Consider the following 13,853-nt stretch of genomic DNA (forward strand, 5'->3'; position numbering starts at 1 on the left):
ACTTCTCCAGTACCATCTATACCAACTTCACTATTGAAAGAGATTCAGTTCCTTCCTTTATGTGCTCACAATAACAAAAAGCTACTGTTGTGCTCATAACATTTACCCAAGAAAACCCAAATACTTGACCTCAGCCCTTCTCATCCTTTGTACTGCTCCTACCAGGAGTGTGCAGGGTTTATGTAATTTGCAGGCAAACAACTGTTCAGTTGTCTGTTCATTAGATTTCTTTCACAGTTGAGTTCACTATTACCCATTCCTCTGAAGCAGAACACGCTGGCTTGCTATCCCTTTATACATTCCTTCCCCGTGAATGTTTCAGGTCCAGTGCATATATTAGGCTTTCTTATGGTCTTCATAAAACCTCTTCTCTTTACATGCTTGTTTTACACATCAGGTAATCTAATGCTTACTTCATCATCGGTGTCCTGGTTTCCACCCACTGAAACAATAGAACGTTTACACTTCAAAGCCACTCTTCATAATAAATATAAGTGACAAGTGTGTGCCTGTACAAGTCATCCATTCTAGCTTGGATGGAAAGGGAGTAATGATGAAAAAGTGACCACAGTGACCACATATTTTCTTCAATAGGAGTCAAAATAGAAATTTGGTGCTCTCGGACCACTTTTTCAGAGAGACTTCTCTCTGTGAGGGAGTTGTGTCTGTGGTAGATGTGCAGGTCAGCGTGAAAGAACCCTGGAAGTTGGGCACTGGAAGGACTGCAGGTATGTACGGTGGAGGGAAGAGATGGAAAACTGGAGGTAAGTAATTTGTAATAGAGCATATGGGGGAATAAACAACATATTCTATAGGAAGGAAATATTAGATATCAGGCCACTGCAGGAAAGTGGGGGCCAGCTGCCAGAGAGAAATAGCAAAAAGATTTTTGTGAGTTTTCTTCTCCAGACAGGCTCACCTGTCAGAGAAGAACCTTTTCATCTCCCTTTTGTTGTGCTGCATATCTACATCCTAAGAGGTGGAAAAGCTTTGAAATGGGTTAGGTGAAAAAAGATTCTGTGCAAAATACAATAGAATTGTTGGGTGGAAAGATGGGTTCCTACAAAAATAGCTTTTGTTATTGCTGTGGTGGTGCATTGTTTGCTAATAAAAAACAGACTAGAAAATTCTGTCATCTTTGCTTTGGCTTTAACACTGTTTAGCAATACAGAAATCAATGCAGTTGGCTGAAGTGTCATTTCCCAGCCTGGAATTTGACCAGGAAATTGGTCGCAACCTTATACATGTAAGAAGCCATACTGACCATCATACAAAATCCTTCATCTTCTAAGCACCCCACCAGAACAAATAAAGGAAATTAAGACTATCCTAACTGAGAAAAGCTGATGCAACTATTTCTGGCTTATGGCATGGACATACATTAATAAAGCAATTGTCAAAAAATGCTGGGGAGGTTTTTTAAGCCATAATAATGTAATTGGCACTAGGTTTAGCTCTGGCTTATGGATTGAGCACACACCTGGGACACACAGGAATTCAGGGTGAAAGTCCCTTACTGAGGCGGGAAAGAAAACAAGAACTTCTCACATCATCGTGGGCACTGGAGGAAACAGTGCAGTGACACCCAAAGAGTCCAGGCACCTCTGTACGTTATGTGTAAGTATGATGCTATTACTCAGTCTATTAATTTCAAGACTTCTTGTTTTAATGCAACCATAGGTCCAAGAAAAAAAAAAATATAGGTTGTACTCACTTCCAGAAGAACCATGCCACAAACTTGATAAGAAAGATACGTATAATATTGATGTTTTTAAGAGTGTCCCTTACTTTAAGCAGCTATTTATTTAAAACAGAATTCTATAACAACTGCAATGACCATTCATTTGTGGCACAAACATTTTGAAATTGCCTTCTCACTTCTTATAATACTGTTTGCCTGGTTCTAATAATTTCACGTATTCATTTAAAGGACTATAGTTTTAATAAACTATGAAATTACACATTTTTATGTGACTTTAGAAAACCTAAAGAGTCAATGCTGTGAAATTCACTTTGAATGTAATTTAATGTGTTAAAGAGAAGGTTCAAATGTATAAATCTAGTTTTGAACAGGTTTTTTTATATTACCATTGAGCTTTTCCACTTTTCATAAGGTTGTGTATATGAATAAATGAAATGACAGCCTATATTTAAAATTATGTAGAAAATGATAGGGTTTTTTGTGACTGTAATGTAAAGAAATTAAATGCAAGATGTGATAACTGTAATGTAGGATATATTGCACTCAGAGAGCCTTCCAGATATATATATCACATAATATTCCACACTTTGCATATGAGGTAGGGAACATTTGGGAGGATATGTAGGTATTCACATTAAAATACAGAAGTAGCGGTTACTCACTGTGATGCTTTAATAAGTATACCACTATGCTATGTGTGGTATGACAGGATTAGAGGAATACGTGTATTTCCGAATATGAAGAAGATAACAAATAATAACAAGAGTCTGCAATGGTGCTCTTTAGAGGTTGCATGATGCCCAAATAGCAGTTCTGCTAACTGTATGGGTCACAAACAGCACTGACATTAGTGTCTTATAGGCTAGCAGTGAACGTGACAAGTGAATGAAAAATATCTCCAATCAAAAATTAAATGGTGGATTTTTTAAGTGCTTTGGCAAAATAAGCTTTTTCAATGTGATCACAATTGTCTGCAAAGCAACAGAGACAGGAGAAAATGAAATACAGAGGCTTCAAACCTAACTCTCTTTATTCTGTCTGCAGAAAATATTTTAATGACATTTTCATAGGAGTACTTTTTTTTTTTCAAAGCATTTGTTTGTGTCCTCTGTTTTTACCTCAAGGTTCTAGGGAATTACTTCGTTGAGATGATAACTTAGGTAGGCTACCTCACTTGTGAAATACAATTATCTGTGTCAGTTTTTCTATAACTTCATTTTCCAACATTCGGGTTTAATTTGAAAACATGAAAAACATAATATCAACTCTCAGCATTAGTCATTCATTAAAGGACATTAAAAAATAAAATAAAATTTTAAAAAAGAACCCCAGGTCATACTAACAAGAAATAACTATTTTGCAAACTACTTGATTTTGTATTATGTAATGGAGAGTTCTTGGTTTGTGACTTTTCCTTTTAGCTAACGCCCATTTTACAGAACCTTTAACTGGAGCCCTGCCTGAACACCTGCAAAGGTTTTCTGAAATGACTTATTAGAATGTGAAACTGTGTATGAGGAAAGAAACAAAACAATTGAGAAAGGAAAAGAAGAGAGAAATGTAGTCAAGCTGACAAGAAAGAAACAAGTTCTTTGGAATGTTACTTCAGGAACTCTAAAGTTTGTTGCCATTGAAATCCAAAAATTACCTTCCTATGCAGTATGATACTCAATAATTTATCCTGAAAACGCTACTAATGTAAGTAATCAATAAATATAATAATTTGCTATTAAATACTTTATACATATATGAACTGTGTGTGCTTGTATAAATATGTTTATAAAATAATGTTCTATTTAATACAAATATTTTCTATTTCTATAGACTATTCTTTTCAGCAAATCGTATTTGATATGTCTGATGCCCCTGGATGGGTCTGTGTCCTGCTGGGTCTGGACTTGCCCTACACCTGTACCTTGACCCTGATTATCTCTCTCTCTCCCCTCCAGTAATTTCCTCGGAAGGGAAACCCTGGACTAAGAAATGCTGCACCATATTCCAGCAGGTCTGCTCATGGCAGACTGAACTTGAATCGAAGTTCTGGCTGGATGTTATGAGGAAGGCTAAACAAAGATTTTTATGTCTGGTGTCAATGAAAATCAGCTGTGAGTATCATAGCATTTTCCTCATGCATGTTTTTTATCTTTTTCTGGTAAACTGTTTAGTTAAATAACTTCTTTAAGAGTTTCATTTCTGAATTTGAAATATCAGGGAAATCTTTTCCCGTTCTTCTTCACCAGCACTTTTCCTTCTTTAATTTTAAACTTCCACTGAGTGGCATAGTTTCTCCCACATAAAATTCAGTACATGTGACTGCAGCAAACTTGGAGCTTTGAGCTTTTCTGCCTCTTGCACAATTATGGTTACTGCACTGATGGCATGGACCATAAGAGAATGCTATGATCCTTCTGTCTCTGGCGATCTGCAGATGGTCTGTGCCTCGAGTTTTTCAAGACTGTGCTGAGAAGAATTACTAGGTAGATTTCTTTTGTTTTCTCCTTTTATATCCCAGACGTCTGGGTAAACTGGCACAACTCAACATGAATTTATCTGTGTAAGACAGCTTGTATTTATGAAGCTTTCTCTGGAGATGACAGTATTAGTGAAAATGGAAACAAAGAAATCTTGGGGCAAAAAATGTAAGAATTGTTCTGCACCAGGACTAAACAATAGACACTTGAATCTTTCTAATAGAATCACGGATCACAGCTGGTCGCAGAAAGCAATAAAAGAACCTTGCAGCCATGCTGAAAGAATTCTAGAGTCTCAAATGTGAAGTAAAGACTTTAATAATCACACAAAAAAAAAAAAAATTGAAATTGAACTAAGGGAGTAGGAAGGGTCCTCTGCCTTGAATTTTCTGTAGAACTTGAAACTAGACTCTGCAAATGTATCTTGTCTCTTCAGCAACTAGAGCGAGCAATATTCTATGTCTAAATCTGGCTTTTTTGAATATTCTTAACCTGAATCTTCTTGACATGAAGTTCCTACTGAGGCACAAAAAATGTTGAGAGGGAAATGAAATTTTTAAGTCCCCTGTTGGCATCTTCCAGTGCAGGACGCTGTCACAGGACACGTACAGTCCCAGCCGCCTTCAACAGCCACCAATTGTCTTAAAGTTGTTTGAGCATCAAATGTCCCTCTAAATTCATCTGTGAAAACTGGTGAAGTGACACCTGACATTGTGCACAACTAGGAATAAGATATTTACCGGTTTTCTTCCATGTCTTTGGGTGTCTCACTTGCCAAACTGTTATGACACACAAAAAGGCAATTCCTGGCATTTTGATTTGAAGTGGCATCCATCGTCTCATTTCTAATTATTTATGATACTTTCTTTCTCCATACTTTCTTGATAGTAGTGGCAAGCTCTGTCCCCACTCCCCCTCTTTCCTCCTGTGTTTCTGTGGTTTTCCAAACCTGTTGGAAGGGAAATAGTCTAGTTCTCCAAAACAAAAAATGTAAATATTCAGACAATATAAAATGAACAAATGAACAGACAAACAAAATCCTCTTGTGAATTTTCTTTATTACATATAGCACCATTCAAACTGAAAATCAGGACAAACTGAGTTTTAATTTGATATACACTTCCCAACTGGTACAACCTTTAGATCGTAGCTGTTTATGGCTCAAGGTGGTATTTCAGATGAGATGGATAGAGAGACAATGAAACTTTGTTAAATGTTCACTATTTGTGGATAGCTACTTGGACACTAAATTAGTACCCAAGTGTTGCACACTGATGATGCCCAATAACCATTTTATTGCCAAATAACTGGGCTGTGTCTTTGATCTGAAAACTTCTTAAGAAACATTATATTTATTGGGTAACTTATTTATCTATCTCCTACAATTAAGCAGAAGCTGCTGTAGGATTTTCAGAAAATGCCACAATCTGCAGAACAACTCGGAAACATATTCAGGAATCAGGCTATGAAACTTCTATCCCTCTTTGAGAGTATCTTCACGTCTCAGCTGTTAAATTTGTGGGTTTCTTTCTTTTTATGTATTTTTCTATTCTCATGCAACGTACCTAAATGAAATACTTACAGATGATTTTCAGAATTAGTCTTATGAAAGGTTTGCCAAGAAAGGGAATTGATGGGCCAACCAGGCCTAGATTTTTTAATGCAAAAAACCTGTATTGTGTTTTAATTTTTTATCAACTGTGTCATGTATGTCAAGATTTTAATTTCAGCTGGTTTTGTTTCAAAGAGAGCGAATCTTCCAAGTGGATACGGTCATTCTGTAACATGTTGCATTTTACTTGTATCAGTCTTCGACAAGGTGTTTTTTTTCTACTTGCCTAGATTGCTGTAAGTTTTTATGACATTTTAGTACTGATGTGTTGCCAATATGTTGCATATATAATAAACTCTACTCTGTTTTCTCAGAGTATTTTCTCAAAAACTCATTCTTCTGTCTAGTTAAGTTAAAATCAGAAAACCACTGCTTTTCTGACAGTGCACCACAACTTTGTCTGGTCAGAACTCCGTTTTCAGAGGCCTTACCAAAAATGTTGTTAGTTTGTACAATTGTAGTGGAAAACCTTGTCATTCTGGATCCAAAGACTTCAACGGAATTGCTGAACTGGTTCTCAAATGGTCTTAAAATCAAAAGACATATTCTTCTCTCTCTTCATAGGGAACTCTTTTTTGCATTTAACTGAATTGAATGTTGACATCTTTCTGCCAGCTAACGTCCAAAACACCAGCTGATATACAGGTAGTTGCATTAGGTTATGCTCCAGTCTAAGTCAAATATATTCTCTCTGGGCTTTGAATGTGTGACTTTGCAGACCTGGTTCAGAGAACTCTTGAATATACAACCAATAGTTGAACATACGGCCCATGATATTTTGTTGGAGAAATAAAAAGATGTTCCTTCTCACATATTTCATTCAGACAGGTAGAACTGTTCTTTCTTGTAGTTGAGTTATTTATCATTTGCTCTGGCTTTTCCATATTTCAGGTGTTTATCTAGTCATTCTCATCATCATACTGTTCGACTGCAATAACCTACAGTCTTCTCAGGAATTTGAACCACTAAGGACAGTCTCCTCCCTGAAAAACTTTCTTGCCGTTTTACCTGGCCATCTTTATCAAATAGAGGTGCAGAAGTCATTTATCCTTCATGCTACTCCAGATCTCTGGCACACATGTAGAAATATGAATTAAGATGATCAGCCAGGATGTCAGTGCTCCCAACTTCTGCCCAAGCTTCTGCCCATTGTTCTGTTTTCTGCCCTTGTGTGTCTACACTTGGTTTGACAATATCAGTCCAGTGGTTGTCACGCCTGTGGCAGAGCCCTCTGAACCAGGAATGCAACTGGTTGCACCTAATGTTCTGCCCTTGGCTGAACCCTTCACCTGTTCCCCCATGACAGAGGAGAACTTTTTTCTAGGAATCCTTCCTAGGATTTCTAGGATACAAATATCCCGGTACTATTGTGTAACTATCCCTATACTGTCTTTAAAATCCTGAATACCAAGGAAAATATTTATCTCTTTAGCCTGTTAGCTGAAACAAGCTGGAAAGTTCTTTTTGCTGGTCCCATAGCTAAAAGCTCCAATACTTTAACCAAGGCCTGAACACTTAGAACTTTTGATTGGTTATTTCAGCAGGACAAGTTTAGTTTTATTATTGTAAAAGCCTTTTCTGTGATTGTTTGGATTAGTCTTTGTAAAGTTTCATTTCAATTTATAGACTGAATTTGATTCAGAAAGGTGGTCTTATTGCTGCCAGTTGGGTGGTTTGGCATAATTATAATCTGTTGACTTTTTAATTTAAACAGTTGCTATTCTGTAACTATTATAGACAATATGGGCGGGGGGGGAGGGAAATTAATTTTGTTCCTACCTTTCTTGCTGGAATTCGAAAAATTGTGGAGTATAATTCTGAACCTCTGGTTCTGAATACGTCAACTTTTGGTTGATTGAATTACTGCTAAATAATATTGAAATAAATGGCTTACCTCAAAGATACTAAGCAATCTGCTGCTTTATTTGGTGAACAGTCTTGAGTTTCCGAAAGCTAGAATTACACTCGGCCTTAAAATACATATTTAAGACTCCAACAGCATTTTTAATTAATTTAGTTTTAGAATATGCTCAGAGCTCACATGCTGATTTTTTGGTTTAAAGAGCAATAGCTCTAGCTTCATGCATAAGTGCTGTGGCATGTCTCTTCTGTTTTTTGCTAAACAAGGACAACGTAGAATTGATAGACAATACATTAATATCCAAAAATAACTTTTTGGGCTTTTGCATTGACTTAAATTACGCATTTTTTTAAATGTTTTGAAAAGCTTAATAAATTTTAACTGATAGCAATCTGATTGAGTTCAGCCTATCAGTTTTCCTGAATCTGTGCCAACTACATGAGCTGAATCATTCTATTTTGAGTTATTCCCAAATAAATAAATAACTGGCAGCAGCATCTAGATTTCATCAGATAAGTAAGACAGTGAAAGTGCTTGAGAAATCCACCAATGCATCGGTCTTCAAAGCTCCACTTAAGACTTGCATTTTATCTCACTAAAGAGAGCAGTGTGTGTGGAAGGAGGAAAGGTAGAAAAAGATGCCAAAAAGAAAGAAACTTGCAATTTTTCACTCCCAAGTTTAAAATGTGAAGGAGAGAACACTTGAGATGGAGTATCTTTGAGGAAAGTGTGTTTAGACAATGATCTCATAACAAACCATCCTGAGCCACTTTGGTTTGATCTTCATGGTTGTAGGGAAGGACATCAACTTGCGTGTCCCTAATAAGGGCTTTCTGTTGAAGATCAGAGCAATTCAGTTTGCTTTAAATTAAAATTATTTCATTGGAAAAAAAAAAAACAAACTGTTGGCCTTCCGTTTGAACCAAACATTACTTGAAATATTTTTGAATCCTATAGGGAAGAAGCCTTAAAAAATGTGAAGTTTCTTTCTCATTGTTTCACAGTTTCCTACCCCTACCCTTGGAAAAAAAGAATCTCTTCCTGGTTATCCTTTGTTGCCTGTCTTTCACTTTTTAAAGTCTGTCTTTATAAGATCTTGATAAAAGAATCTTCTTGCAAAGGACAATATGAGACAATTGCAAGATAATGTTTGTGGGTCTCTGGAGGTCCAGGGATTAACCTGTTGAAAACCTGCCCTAGCAGCAGCGCAGCTGTGCTAGTACGGTTCTGTCCCTAGTTAATAAATCCTGGTAGTTTCTAGCAATCTATGGTATAGTTAATCTGCAACCAAGAGAGACTACTCAAATGTAATTAGAAGGCGACTTGACACATATATTCATTCTTTCTTGCCATAGATATATGAAGTTGACCTCACTGTGTCTTGCTTTTGCAGATGACACTTGCTGGTCTCTACTAGACCATGCAACTCTTGAGTTCTTTTGGCTTTGTAGCTTTTACCTGCATGAACTTCAGTGAAACATCAGTAACATTTTAAAGCTCATCACAAAAATATGCAATACTCATCACTGAACTCAGCTTTCATTTACCAACGTTATTTGTGGTACGGATTTTAACCATGTCTCAGATGCAGACCTGGTGTCATTAAGAGCCAGCCTGCTTCTGGCTGTGCTTACTGGGGCAGCACTCACATCAGCTAACAGAGTTGTTCAGCTTTCAGCATCCTGCTGGACTTCCAGGTGAGAGTCATTCTGTGAGAGACCTCTGTGCTCAACTCCCTTTGTCTTTAGGTTCCCAGAAGGCTTATTTACTTGCACCCTCCATTGGGTGAATTTCTAAGCCAGCCCTAGTCTGGGATTCTGCATAAACTAACGAATCTTCCCTAGAGTACTGAGGAGCACAAGGAAGAGTCAGAAAGACTTCTGTACAACATCTTATTCTCAAGTAGCGATGTTAAGCCAGAGTTAACACTAAAAAGATTATCTCAGCTTGAACCACTTCCACGTGGAGCTACTCAGAGGCAACCACCTCTCTTGGATACCGTGTTTCCAAAGTTTTTCTCTTCATATTTTGAAGTAATAGAACCATTATTACTCTAGATATTCAGAGGTCATTGTATGTTTCAGCACAAAAATGTCAAAATTGCCATTTTTGAAGAGTACTTTGTAAATACCTAACATTTCCTGTGTTAAGTAATGCAGTTTTTAAAAGAAAACACTGAACAAGCAAAAGGAGTTAACCTGATTCCACTGAGGGAGAATCTGCCTGTGAGAAATCTCTACAGCAGACTGAAATCTAGCTGCTGTTAGTTTATTTGCTGGAAGAAAACCAGACCATCATTTTGCCCACTTCCCAGAAGAGAGTGTCTGTGGGTGTTCTCTTTTTTTTTCTCACCAGTAATAGATGAAATCTTGCAATAAGAGCTGACTGCTAGAAAGACTACCTCAAGCAAATTATTGTCATGGAAAACACTGGCATCAGCCCAAGATTGCAGTTGTTGCTCTTGCAGTCTTCCTGTGGTTCAACATCAGTAGAGAATCAGTTGCTTATTTCTTGGAACAAGAAATACAGAAAGAATAACTAAAGCTCATGCTTTGCTAGCGTGTTTTGCTTGCTTATAGACTTCTTTATCTCAACCTCTAATTACATTTCTCCTGTGCAAATATGGATAGGAGAAAAAAAATGTTTACAAATGTGGAGTTCTCCAGGAACATGTGGCGTGAAGATGATGGGAAGTGGCTTCCCCTACTTGTGTCCCAAAATAAACTATTCCTCTGCTTTAGAAAGAGGCATTTACAATGTATATTCTTCATCTACCCCATAGGAAAGAGAACCAGCAGGTGAGAAAGGAAACCTGGATTCATGAGTCTTTATAACACTCACAATTGTAGCTGGACACCTGACATCAGCATGTAAATGCGTTCAGTTCCTGTCTTTAAACCATTATGAATCCATTAAGAATAAACACACAGCCTAAACTGAGTTTCTATTTCCTCTACAGTTTATTCTGTTTCCTACCAGTAGAAAGGCCGACTTCAAAGGATCATTACTATACATCTTTAGGAAACTGTCCATTTTCAGCTCTAGTGCTACTGCCCTTAGTTGGTCATCACTGACCACCATGTGGAGGTTGCTACCTCTACAGGTTCCTGCAACAGTATGTGTAAGAGTGCTGCCTACTCCCCTGGCAAAGCCAAGCAGGTTAGTTGAAACCACCTTCACTGGTGGATTAAATTGAACTGGTCTACTTTGCCGGGGCTCATAAAGGATTTCTTATCTCCTTGTATCAGCAGACTTAGGAGGTTGGTGACAAATACTAGTGTAACACTATTTTCACCTACGCCAATGTCACGAAGCAGTTATCCTTCCAGGTACTTTGATATAATACAATCTTACCTCTCCATCCGTGAAGGCTGTGTTCCTAAAAAGTGCAGTGCTTAGCAAGTCAGCCAACAGCGAAGCATTTTTTCCCATAAAAATGAACATAATAGAAGAGAGATGCACACAGGGAATTAAGTACAAGTACATGAGAAAGGTATATATGGTGTGGAAGGTGAAGAGTCAGAGGCAGGATCATCAACTGGAGGAGATGCTGGTTTTTGGGCCAGAGATGTTTCAGTAGGATCTGTCACAGATTGCTAACTGTCATCATTACCTCCTTTTTCCATCCTTCATCCTTGATAGATAACTCAAATTCACTCAAGTTAGAGAAAGATTATGACAATGACAAAAATGTAACCATTCAAAAATAGACAGAAAGAAGGCAGAAAGATTAAGGTCACGCTTTCAGTCTCTTAAAAGTGACCTAGTTGGACAGACACAAAGCCACAAATGCTATCCCCCAGAAAACCAACATCTCCTCCAGCTGACAAGCCTACTGGCCTTACTGCCTCCTTTTGAATAGTTTTGTTTTCATCACTGTCATCATCTTCCTCAGATGAATTTAGGTCATTAAAGCATGAAGGACAGAAAAATGAATGTCGAAATGGTGGTGAGCAGGAAAGGCTGTTAAACAGTTAGTGATGTAACCCTGAAATGACAGCTTAAAAAAGCAACAGTGTGGGGTGTTGCTGTGCTGTATATTGAGAAAGTGGTATGAGACATTCTGGGGTTGATCTGCATTCAGCAAAAAGGTAAAAGCTTTCCTGATGATAACTGTGGTGAGAAGTTTATGTCTAGCTTAGGCTCTCCATGATGTACTAATACTGGAGTTTTCATTATGGAAGTCGTGTTCTGCCTTCACTGACCCTTAGAATAAGCTGTAGCATCATTATATAGTCACGATGCTCACTTAATGAACAACAATTCAGTACTGGTTTCCTTTGTTACTCAGTGTGTGGCCCTCAAACTGATTTATTACATATTGTTCTAAAGACAGAGCCATGAATTCTCTTAGGAGTTTTCCTCACTGCAGTGCATGCATGCCTCTCACAAAGCAAATTATTTTACTGTTGTTGTAGATGAGGAGCTGCTCCACACCAAGAGTACATTTCAAAATACCTGCTTATTTTGGTTGCCTAATCTAAGGCATTCTGGATCTGGTTTGTTGAAAGTACTTCCAATGACTAGCCCTTCATATGCAAAAATGCAGATCCTATGGCTCCTACTGTGAGTTCTCAAGCTAATAGGCTGAGATCTCTGGCCAGGCACATAGAAAATTAGGAAACATACAGTCGCAACCATTTAAATGCAGTGGAATTTAGTTCTTCATGGCAGTATGAACTGAGACCCCTTTTTCTCCCAGCATCTCTGTATCTTACTCACTGTCATTAAACTTCAGCAACAAAACACATAGTGATGGCAAAAGCAAAAGCTTCCTTGCCTACAAAACCTCAGTTCATTCCTGGCGGCAAGGGCTATCAACGGACTAGAGGGATGTGAAGAGACAGAGAAAAGGGGCAGGAGGTCCCACAGCAGAAATGTGAGGTCCCTTTGACACACAATGGCAAGCCACAGCATGTTGTCCTGTAATGAAGACCGACAGAATTAAAAGGGGTTGCAATCAAGCTCTGTTTGTGAGGTGACTGTCTACAGCCATGTGCACAACGTGTGATCTCTCTCCCTAGTGCAGGAAGTTGAAGCTACAAGATGCATTTGTGAGAGGCCCCGGTCTGGACAGAACAGAAGGAGGATGCAGCCACACAGGTCCCAGGCTGCAACAAGTGCTGGGTGCTCCTCCCTGAGGACACAGATGGGGCTACAGCAGTGTCACCTGCTGGAAGTGGGACCTGGTCACACCACCAAGTAAGCGAACAACCAGTTGAGGGAACAACAGAGGAGCTGTGCATCAAGTAGCGCCAAAGAGCTTGAACAGAAGATAGAACCTCTGCAAAGAGAGGAAAGAACCCAAGCCCCACATGGTCCAGAAGGTGGAAGAGACATAAGATATGCTTCTGGTAGAAGACAGGATGGATATTGGTGACTTCCACAGCAAGACAGAGCTTTTTTTCCAGCTGCAGCTGTTCAGTTGGAGAGCAATGACAGGGCCCTGAAAAGAGGAGGAGCTAGGTCTAACAGAGGAGGCATCTGGGCCAGCCATGCCTGACTGACAGGTAGGAACCTGAGCTTTAAAGGGAAGCAATGGATGATAATGCTTGGAGGCTGCCTTCTGTGGTAGACAGAAGCATCCATCTGTTGCATGGACCTACTGTCTTAAGAGGGTTCCTGCTTGCCCAGGGCCTGGATTTGGGACACTGTGGATAAATTACTGAGTAATCTTGTCTGTGGAATACTATTCTTTGCTCCTTTTCTACCTCAGCACTCCTGGTACTATACTACAAGTACAGACCTTGAGGAGGCTACTATGGTCCTCTGGGGAAAAGGGTAAAGGATATGGAGCTCCAAATGGCATTTCTCTCATCCCTGATGATTAAGAGGAACAGTTCAGGCATGTGTGGAAATGAGGCTTAATATCTGTCTGCTTGGTCAGTGCCATCAGGAGGGTTTCGGCCTCTATCACCATGGGGGCCTGAAGAATGAAAACTGGCAAGGAAAGACAGGATCCACCAGAAAAACTGGGGCAAGGGCATATTTTCCAACAGACCTGCTAACCTAGTGAGGAGGGCTTTAAACCAGATTTTAAAAGCGTTTCTTCAGAAAGAGATGTGAGAGTCCTGGTGGACATGAGCCCATCAATGTGTCCTTGCAACAGTGAAGGCTAACTGCATACTGACCTACGTTAGCTAGAGCACAGCAAATAGACAGAAGAAAGGGATTATTTCCCTCTGCCTACCACTGGTGAAGTTACAT

At 38.8% G+C, this 13,853-nt stretch overlaps 1 long non-coding RNA gene across 1 annotated transcript; it reads left to right on the top strand.

The window, feature by feature from the left end:
* The first annotated feature begins 557 nt into the window (after positions 1–557).
* LOC110364514 (uncharacterized) lies at positions 558–5,368 on the top strand. The gene is made up of 4 exons (XR_010470625.1): positions 558–764; positions 1,449–1,617; positions 3,124–3,400; positions 3,652–5,368. It is a non-coding gene; the product is annotated as an uncharacterized LOC110364514 (long non-coding RNA).
* The last annotated feature ends 8,485 nt before the right edge of the window (positions 5,369–13,853 follow it).

Source organism: Columba livia, chromosome 2, assembly GCF_036013475.1.
Source record: "Columba livia isolate bColLiv1 breed racing homer chromosome 2, bColLiv1.pat.W.v2, whole genome shotgun sequence".
NCBI lineage: Eukaryota > Metazoa > Chordata > Aves > Columbiformes > Columbidae > Columba > Columba livia.